Genomic DNA, 7,927 nt, shown 5'->3' on the forward strand with positions numbered 1-7,927 from the left:
ATATATGCAAACAGTTAACTCCATCAACTCTGGACTTACCAAGCTGGAGCAATAAATCGTCACAAAGCATCCAAGTATCCAAAAACGATATCACAGAAAAGTAATCGTAGGTTTTTCGCATATCGAAAAATGTAATACGCATGAGCTACGCAAAAAATCATTTCACGATTTTAACTGACATGCGACCACGTGACACCATTCAAAATGGCGGACGACGATAAAGCACCAACCGACAACTGCATTGCAAACCGGGCTAACACCTTTCGACCAATCATATGTGTTGTTGTTTCTTCCAATGATAATGCGTTGTGATCGTGTCTGATCAGATTATTTTACTGGGGGACTGGACGGTCTGGACGGTGTTTACCAAGTAATCATGAAAGCCCGAATCTTGTGATTTTTACAGTGAGGACCGTTTTGCCGGATCTTTCTGCATTTCCCGAACACATTTACAGCTGCATTTGAAGGTAAGAAGCTTTGTGAATGTATTGTATAATGCTGTTTGTAGTAATGGATTGAAAATGTCTACTTCTAAAAGCAAGGGGCGTCCATGTTAAACTTTATAGTTAGCTTATTGTTGATCGTGTTGCTCTCAAGCGGCACGAACGAACCAAGCTGGCGAAGCACTTTATTTTGTATTCTCCACACTGTTGTGTTTTGCATTTTGCAATTAGGATCTATCGTGCTATTTAAGCTTAATTGCGCAGTATTTAAGATCGTATAATCGTTTTCGTCACGGGTATAAAGAAACACTGTCATGCCGTCAGCTGAGCACAAATTTTTACTCAGTTTATTTACACCTTGTATCGCCAAAATTATAATGCTTCCAAATTTGCAGCTTAGTTGGAAAAAATATATATAGTCAAAAGCAGTAAAATCATTCATTTTCCATTCTTGTGAGAGTTTGAACTTTTGAGCCCTTATTTTGTCAGTTATATTTCTTTGCTTCATCTATCATTTTTGGCAGTGATAAAAGCTACCTATTTTAAAGAAAAGGAAGCTCCTGGGCACAATCATGAAATCACAATACATGTACATTTCCCTGAATGTTTCCTTCCATGTACCAAGCACAGTCTCTAGAAATATAAATTGATGGGTTGCCATGCTTGCAAAAGAGATATGCATGATGTACCAAGGGATAATTCTTGCGGTATCTGACATCAGCAGACTGCAGAAGCAGACTAAGAGAATATATTGTGTTTCCATTACCGTATTATTGAAAGCTAACCGTAAACAGGCTAACCGAAATGCTATCCAGGCTAGCTTAAACTGGAGTGAGCTGTAGGCTAACCGGAGTGAATAGTAGGCTAACCGAAGTGCGACGTATTAGGCTAACCAAAGTGAAAAGTCAGCAAGTCTGCAGTCTGCAGTCTGCAAATGTCACACACCGTAATCCTAGAGTGTGTGATTCTCCTTTAATTTTATTCTGGCATTAAAAACTATAACCACCTCTATAACCTCTTACTGTGAAATAATGTATTTAATTTTCTCTGGAGAATTTTTTCCAGATACTTTTGGCTTTCAAGCCTTCACTTTAACATCCTCACCAGCACTGCAGAATGAGTAGATTTGGTGGAGGAAACCAAAACATAAATTGCACAATGATTGGCCTCCAGGATGATGTAATGGATGGTTTAATCTGACCTGTTACCACCCCCTCTCCCCAGGCATACTTTTTTTTATTTCGTGGTGGTCTATTCCCCACCCCCAGGCAAACAGAAAGACGCAATTCCCTTTCCGTGGGACTCCCCATCGACCATAAATACGTCGCTTTGTGATATACAACAGGAAAGCCAGACGTTTTGTCAAGAACTTGAACGCTTTTTGAGTTAATTGAACAAAGGATACCAGTACTACAGATATAAAATAAACAAATTTAAATAACTGTCTACTATATTTGAAGAAATATGAAAATATAACTCTATTTAATTCCCCACACTTCCTCGAAAGAAAGAAGCTTACAACTCAAGGACAGAAAGTTATTATACTAGCTACATTTATGGTCAAAATAGGAAAGCAAAACTGAATTTTCTTTAATGATTTAAACTAGTGCTTCTAGTAAATATCTGTCTCTTTTTGTATAAGTTTAAATCAACTACCAATTTTATACAATCAGAAGACTGACCATAATTACACTTGTACAGGTATCAATCTGTAATTAAGTTCTGTTTTAATTACCTGCAGTGCTATAACACTATTTAATAATAAGAGCAGTATTTTAATAAATTCTTGCTCTCCAACCATTCTGTAACAAATACGACGGATTTTTCCTCGAATATCCAGTCTTCTTCATTCGTTTTGTCAGCCGCCGGCATCTAAACCATGAAGTTAGGTACATCAAAGGAACAACCAGAAGTTATTTTTTTGATTTGTCCCACCCCCCAGGACAACACTGCTTTAAACAATTCCCCATCCCCGGGCCCCAAGGGCCCGACTTGTCCCAGGGATTACCAGGGGGTGGGGGTGGGGGGTGTAGGTTGTTAACAGGTCACATTGAACCATGCATAATACACTGCTGAATAAGTTTGACCAGCATTTCAAATGAGTGGATATCTTTGGCTTCACTCATGTTTCAACCTTTAAGGTCCTTGATTGTTTTGTTAAGCTTGACTGTTAAGCTCGACTTGCTTGTACTACCAAGGAGAGTGATGAACTTAACAGAGTCCTGGAATTGTCTCACTTATTTCATGCGAAAAATGCTAAACATACATGTACACCTGATAATTAGTCAAATGTGACCATAAACTACTTTTATTTCATATTGGCCCTATTGGTGTATGGATTTTAAATAACTGTGAAAAATCAGAATTTAAGAAGGCATAGACAATGGCTGATTTCTTATGCAACACAGACAAAACACTGTTTTTGCCTGGCATCCCGAAAGCTGTTTGTTAGGAAAATTAGCGTTTTGCCCGAAACACCCTAAGTGAGAGCAAAAACCCGAAATTTACACCCCTAAGCGAGAGGACGAGCATCACTGCCCCTTTAGTAGGTTTGTCCCCCAGGTAGCTGGTCCAAATTGCACCAAATAGGAATACACACCAATGCCTTGACATGTCTTCATTAGGTGGCTATGCCATTATCTCTGTGTGTAAAGTGTGTAAAGCTGTGTTCACACTAGGTGAAACATGATTAGTCTGATCACGAATAAAAGTTACATGTTTTGTTGTGAAAAGTGTTCACATCAGGCAGTACATTGCGCGAATCATGATTGAAACATGATTATTCTGATCATGATTGAAACTACCTCACGAGGTAGTTTCAATCATGATCAGACTAAACATGTGTTAATAATTGCAGACTTGCAGTGAGGAGGCGAGTGCCCAAAAGCTTCAAAATTGGGCCTTCTATAAGCTTCTTTGAGACCAAATGTTTATTTAAAATATGGGCTAATGAAGCGATACAACAGGAATTATCGCGACGGGTAGAAAGCAGAATAATTGGCAGAACATTGCCACGAAAGTTTACGACGAGCAGCATTGCAATGCAAAAGCAAACTTCACAAAACATTTTTCTTTTACCAAAGATAGCACAAATACTGTTTATACTGTCTCCCCAGTTTGCTTAATGCTTGAAAGCCCTGCTCCATCAAAGGGCTTGAAAATAGACAGAAAGACAAAGATTTAATGGAAACTTTATTGTAATTTCGAGCTATATAATTTTTTCGGTTAAAGTATACAAGATTTATGCAAGAACCATAAAACTGCATAAAGACATTACACCATGTTATAATGTTCAGGAATGTAGAGTACTGAGCCTGACAAGAGCTAGCAACCACTGACCACCATGGCAGCTGACTAGACACTTGTTGTTGGTTAACTTGGTTAAATTGCATTTAACCTCATATTTTATAAATTTCCCTTTACTGAGGAAAATCTCTTTTTCTATATTAAAATGCGTCCTTTTTTTAAAGAAACAATCAGTTTAACTCAACATAAATTATGATAATGCATTTTTGTAATTCTTGTTTATAATAATAATGCTTTGAATTTCTGTTTTAGCGTTAATGGATGAGGATCAGGGGTTGAATGAGGAATAGCATCACAAACCGAAGATGATAAGAGACTAAGAATGGTGAGCATCGACCCTTACTAGTACACCATATACCTTATTACTTTTACTCGAATAAGCGCCACGCTCGAAAAAGCGCCGCATTTGGGACAAAAAAGTTAATAAGCGCCGCCCCCAGTTTATGACGGCGGATTCAAGCGAACAGCATTGCAATGAAAAACAAACTTCACAAAACATTTTTTTACCTAAGATAGGACAAATACTGTCAATACTGTCTCCCAAGCTTGCTAAACCCTACTCCATCCAAGGGCTTTAAAATAGACAGAAAGACAAAGATTTAATGGAAACTTTATTGTAATTTCGAGCTATATTTTTCGGTTAAAGCATACAAGATTTATGCAAGAACCGTAGAACCGCATGAAGACATTACACCATGCTATAATGTCCAGGAATGTAGAGTACTGAGCCTGACAAGATCTAGCTATAGCAACCGCTTACCACCATGGCAGCTGACTAGACACTTGTTGTTGGTTAACTTGGTTAAATTGCATTTAACCTCATATAAATTTCCCTTTACTGAGGAAAATCTTTTTTTCTACAAGTTACCTGTGCATTTTTTTAAAAAACAATCAGTCTAACTCAACATGTTATAATGCATTTTTGTGATTCTTATATTTATAATAATAATGCTTTGAATTTCTGTTTTAGCATTAATGGATGAGAATCAGGGATTGGATTAGGAAAAGCATCACAAACCGAAGAAGAGAAGAGACTTAGAATGGTGAGCATTGGCCCTTACTAGTATACCTTATTTACTCGAATAAGCTCCACCCTCGAAAAAGTGCCGCATTTGGGACAAAAAAGTTAATAAGTGCCGCCCCCAAATAAGTGCTGCAGTTCCCATGCGGCGCTTATTCAAGGCATATCATAAGACTGAAAACAGCACTACAAAGCAACTCTTAAACAGCCTTGGAAATTTCTTTTCATCAAAAGCAATGCTTTGCAGTTCAATAATGATTTACTGTTCTTTGCTGGTACAGCAAGTGCAAATTCTCTTTTCCGCAAGGTACGAATACCGACAATCAAAAGTCGCTCCTTTTAGTTAAATGTTAAAGTTTTGTATCGATTAGATTATTTGTGGCATTCGATTTTTATATAAGTGCCGCCCTCGAATAAGCACCGCACTTGAGGGGTGAAAAACTTAATAATTGCCATCAGCGCTTATTAGTTTGAGTAAATAAGGTATACATGTACAGCTGCCATGTGTTGATAAATAACTATTTTTTAAGTTGTGTCTTGCCAAAGTAATTAAATTTTGTGAAGTCCATCCATAAATGCGCCTTTATCGTATTGGCAGTACTTTCTCAGGAGTTATAGGGTTTAATATGTCTTTTTAAGAGAGGTTGAGGAGGGGTCATCACAAAGTGCGAGGCAGCAAGGCATGCGATCCATTCCGGTTAGCCTACGTAGCACTCCGGTTAGCCTAAATAGCATTACAGTTAGCTTAAATAGCAATCTGGTTAGCCTACAGTTAGCTTAGTTAGCTTGCGGTTAGACTTTTTATTTGGAGTTAAGGATTTCTGCCTTGCTGTCTTGCCTCGCATGTTGACGAGTTGAGGGGACAGAAAACTTTTGGATGCCACAAAGTTTTAAGAATGAGGTTGGCTGCTATTAATGTAGAGTTCTACACTTACTTTATTGTCAATTATAATTTGCCCTTTGGGTAACCAGTTCTGTTTTTTTTTTTTTGGTGGCTCATGTGTCTTATTGGTTGCCCCAAGTAGACTTTTGTTGCCCATAAGCACCTCTAAGAAACATTTGACTTGCAAAAAATGCTCAACTTTATTTGTATAACCTTACCTTCTTGTTTTGGTTTTGCAACAGTCCTTCGTTGATTAACCATGTCAGGGGCTCTGTACATGTAGTGCCCATTTGTATTTGTAATCTTAGAAAAAGAAAACTACTTCTCTGTCTCACCAGAGATCGTTCAGGGAGTATAGCTTACAAATCCCCCATTTCTTGTCGAAACACAACACTAAAAATTGTTGCCAAAATATTGCAGTACTCAGTAACTGTGCAAATTGTGTGAAAAGACTCTGACAAAACAAAACTTTTTGTGACACAACACAAAACTTTTTTTTCAAAACAATTTAGTTGCAAAATGCATCTAGGCAATACTTGACTGTTGCAAACTTTGAGTGGTGCCCAGAATAACTTGTCTGTAGAGCCATCTTAAGTAATGATGAAATGGAATCAACTAGAACAAGCTTGAAAACAAAAGCCTGATAATGGTCCCTGTAATTTGACAAGCCAAAAAACAGGCCCCTTAATTCACAAAAATTGTTGGTTTTCTACAATGTTTTGGTGTCTATTAATGAAGTAAATTCCTTGCCATCTTTTAACAGCCTGGCCAAACCATATACACCTGTACCTCAAGAGACATGAGATGATATGATCAATGAGGAGGAAGGGGAGTTATAGTAGAAGAAGATAATAAAGAAAAAGAGGAAAGAGAAGGGCAAAATGATCAACAACATCAGGAGGAAGGCCAAGAAGAACAAGGCAATGATGATGAAGACCTCTACAACAGTTAATAGGGGACAAGTTTAGTGAGAATGATGAGGAATGACAGTACTTATTTTTCATGTACTTTTTTACAATAAAAATATTTATCATTGTTTCTTTCATAGACACACTACCGGTTATAATTAATAATTAATAATTAAGTAAATGGAGAATGAGTCTGAAATAAATCTAAAACATTTTTTTACTAAATGAACCACAAATCACTGTACTGTGTTGTATGTGAATAGTTTTGTTGGATCTCGATTTTAAGAGTGACAGAATGTTTATCTTCATTTTAAGAACCCAGTCTTGTTCGTGCATGACTAACTGTGGCCACCTTCCTTTAGTTAGTTTTCTGGATAAATAAGCTAATATAAAAGCATGAGTTAGGTTTGGTGAAAAAAATTGAGCACAGTGTCACCTGTTGGCCGATTCCGGAAATACGTCTGCATTTGCAGGCTAGATGTGAATGGAAGCCATAAGAAAGTTAATGAAAAAATGTCAAAAATGATAAAAAAAATGGTTTGGTGGCCTGTGTTAGTAGAGCACCACTGTAAATGCAGTGAGGAATTTACCAGTAATAATAATAATAATAATAAAAATAATAATAATTGATATTTAAACAGGGTGACCCCTTCTGTCGCAGAACTGGTATCAACAGGGGCCCAGTGTAAAATAAATAGAAGAGAATTTCCAAAACTTATCCTAACTTTAAATACAACAATACAAATCTCAAGGTTATAGTGGTTTTGCAACACACGCTAAAAAACAGGCCCTAAAATTTACTTTCGAAATTGTTTGGGAGAAGCAACAGTTGGTATCATCCATGAGCCTGGGGGCAGGGGGGCGAATCCCATATGAAAGGAGCAGGGATGCTCATTGTCTCACTTAGACAAATATTATCTAGATTTTTTTCTCAAGCCACAAATACATTGGTCTCATTTAGGGTTCTTTTCAAAAATTGCACACAACAAGCATCCTGATCATACCTTTCATAAGTAAGTTTCCAGGGGTGGGGGCGTGAACTTATGTGCCCATACCGGTATTTTTTTTTTTAATTCAGTTAAGCATTGCAAATTATTGAAGCCAATTCTTTTTTCTTTTCAAAACAAAGAAAACTTTGTCTTTTATTGTGTAGAAATATCTATGGGATTATAGTTGATAGTGGTACTGGTAATAAACCTGAAATGAAAACACTAGTTGTATAAATTCTAGTCTAGCAATAAATAAAATAGATTTGTATTCTTATTTGTTGTAACTGAATTACATGTATTTTATTGAGCTAGTACGAGGTCCATGTTTATAAATATTGGTCGAGTTCGTCACTTTGCAATGTTAGGGTGTGGTCTAG

General features: G+C 37.0%; 1 long non-coding RNA gene across 1 annotated transcript; it reads left to right on the forward strand.

Annotated features, from left to right (window-relative positions):
• Positions 1-246: 246 nt before the first annotated feature.
• LOC144636099 (uncharacterized) lies at positions 247-6,515 on the forward strand. Its single transcript, XR_013567464.1, has 4 exons — positions 247-467; positions 4,002-4,074; positions 4,720-4,792; positions 6,417-6,515. It is a non-coding gene; the product is annotated as an uncharacterized LOC144636099 (long non-coding RNA).
• The last annotated feature ends 1,412 nt before the right edge of the window (positions 6,516-7,927 follow it).

Source organism: Oculina patagonica, chromosome 13, assembly GCF_052425735.1.
Source record: "Oculina patagonica isolate OP01 chromosome 13, crgOcupat, whole genome shotgun sequence".
Taxonomy (NCBI): Eukaryota; Metazoa; Cnidaria; class Anthozoa; order Scleractinia; family Oculinidae; genus Oculina; species Oculina patagonica.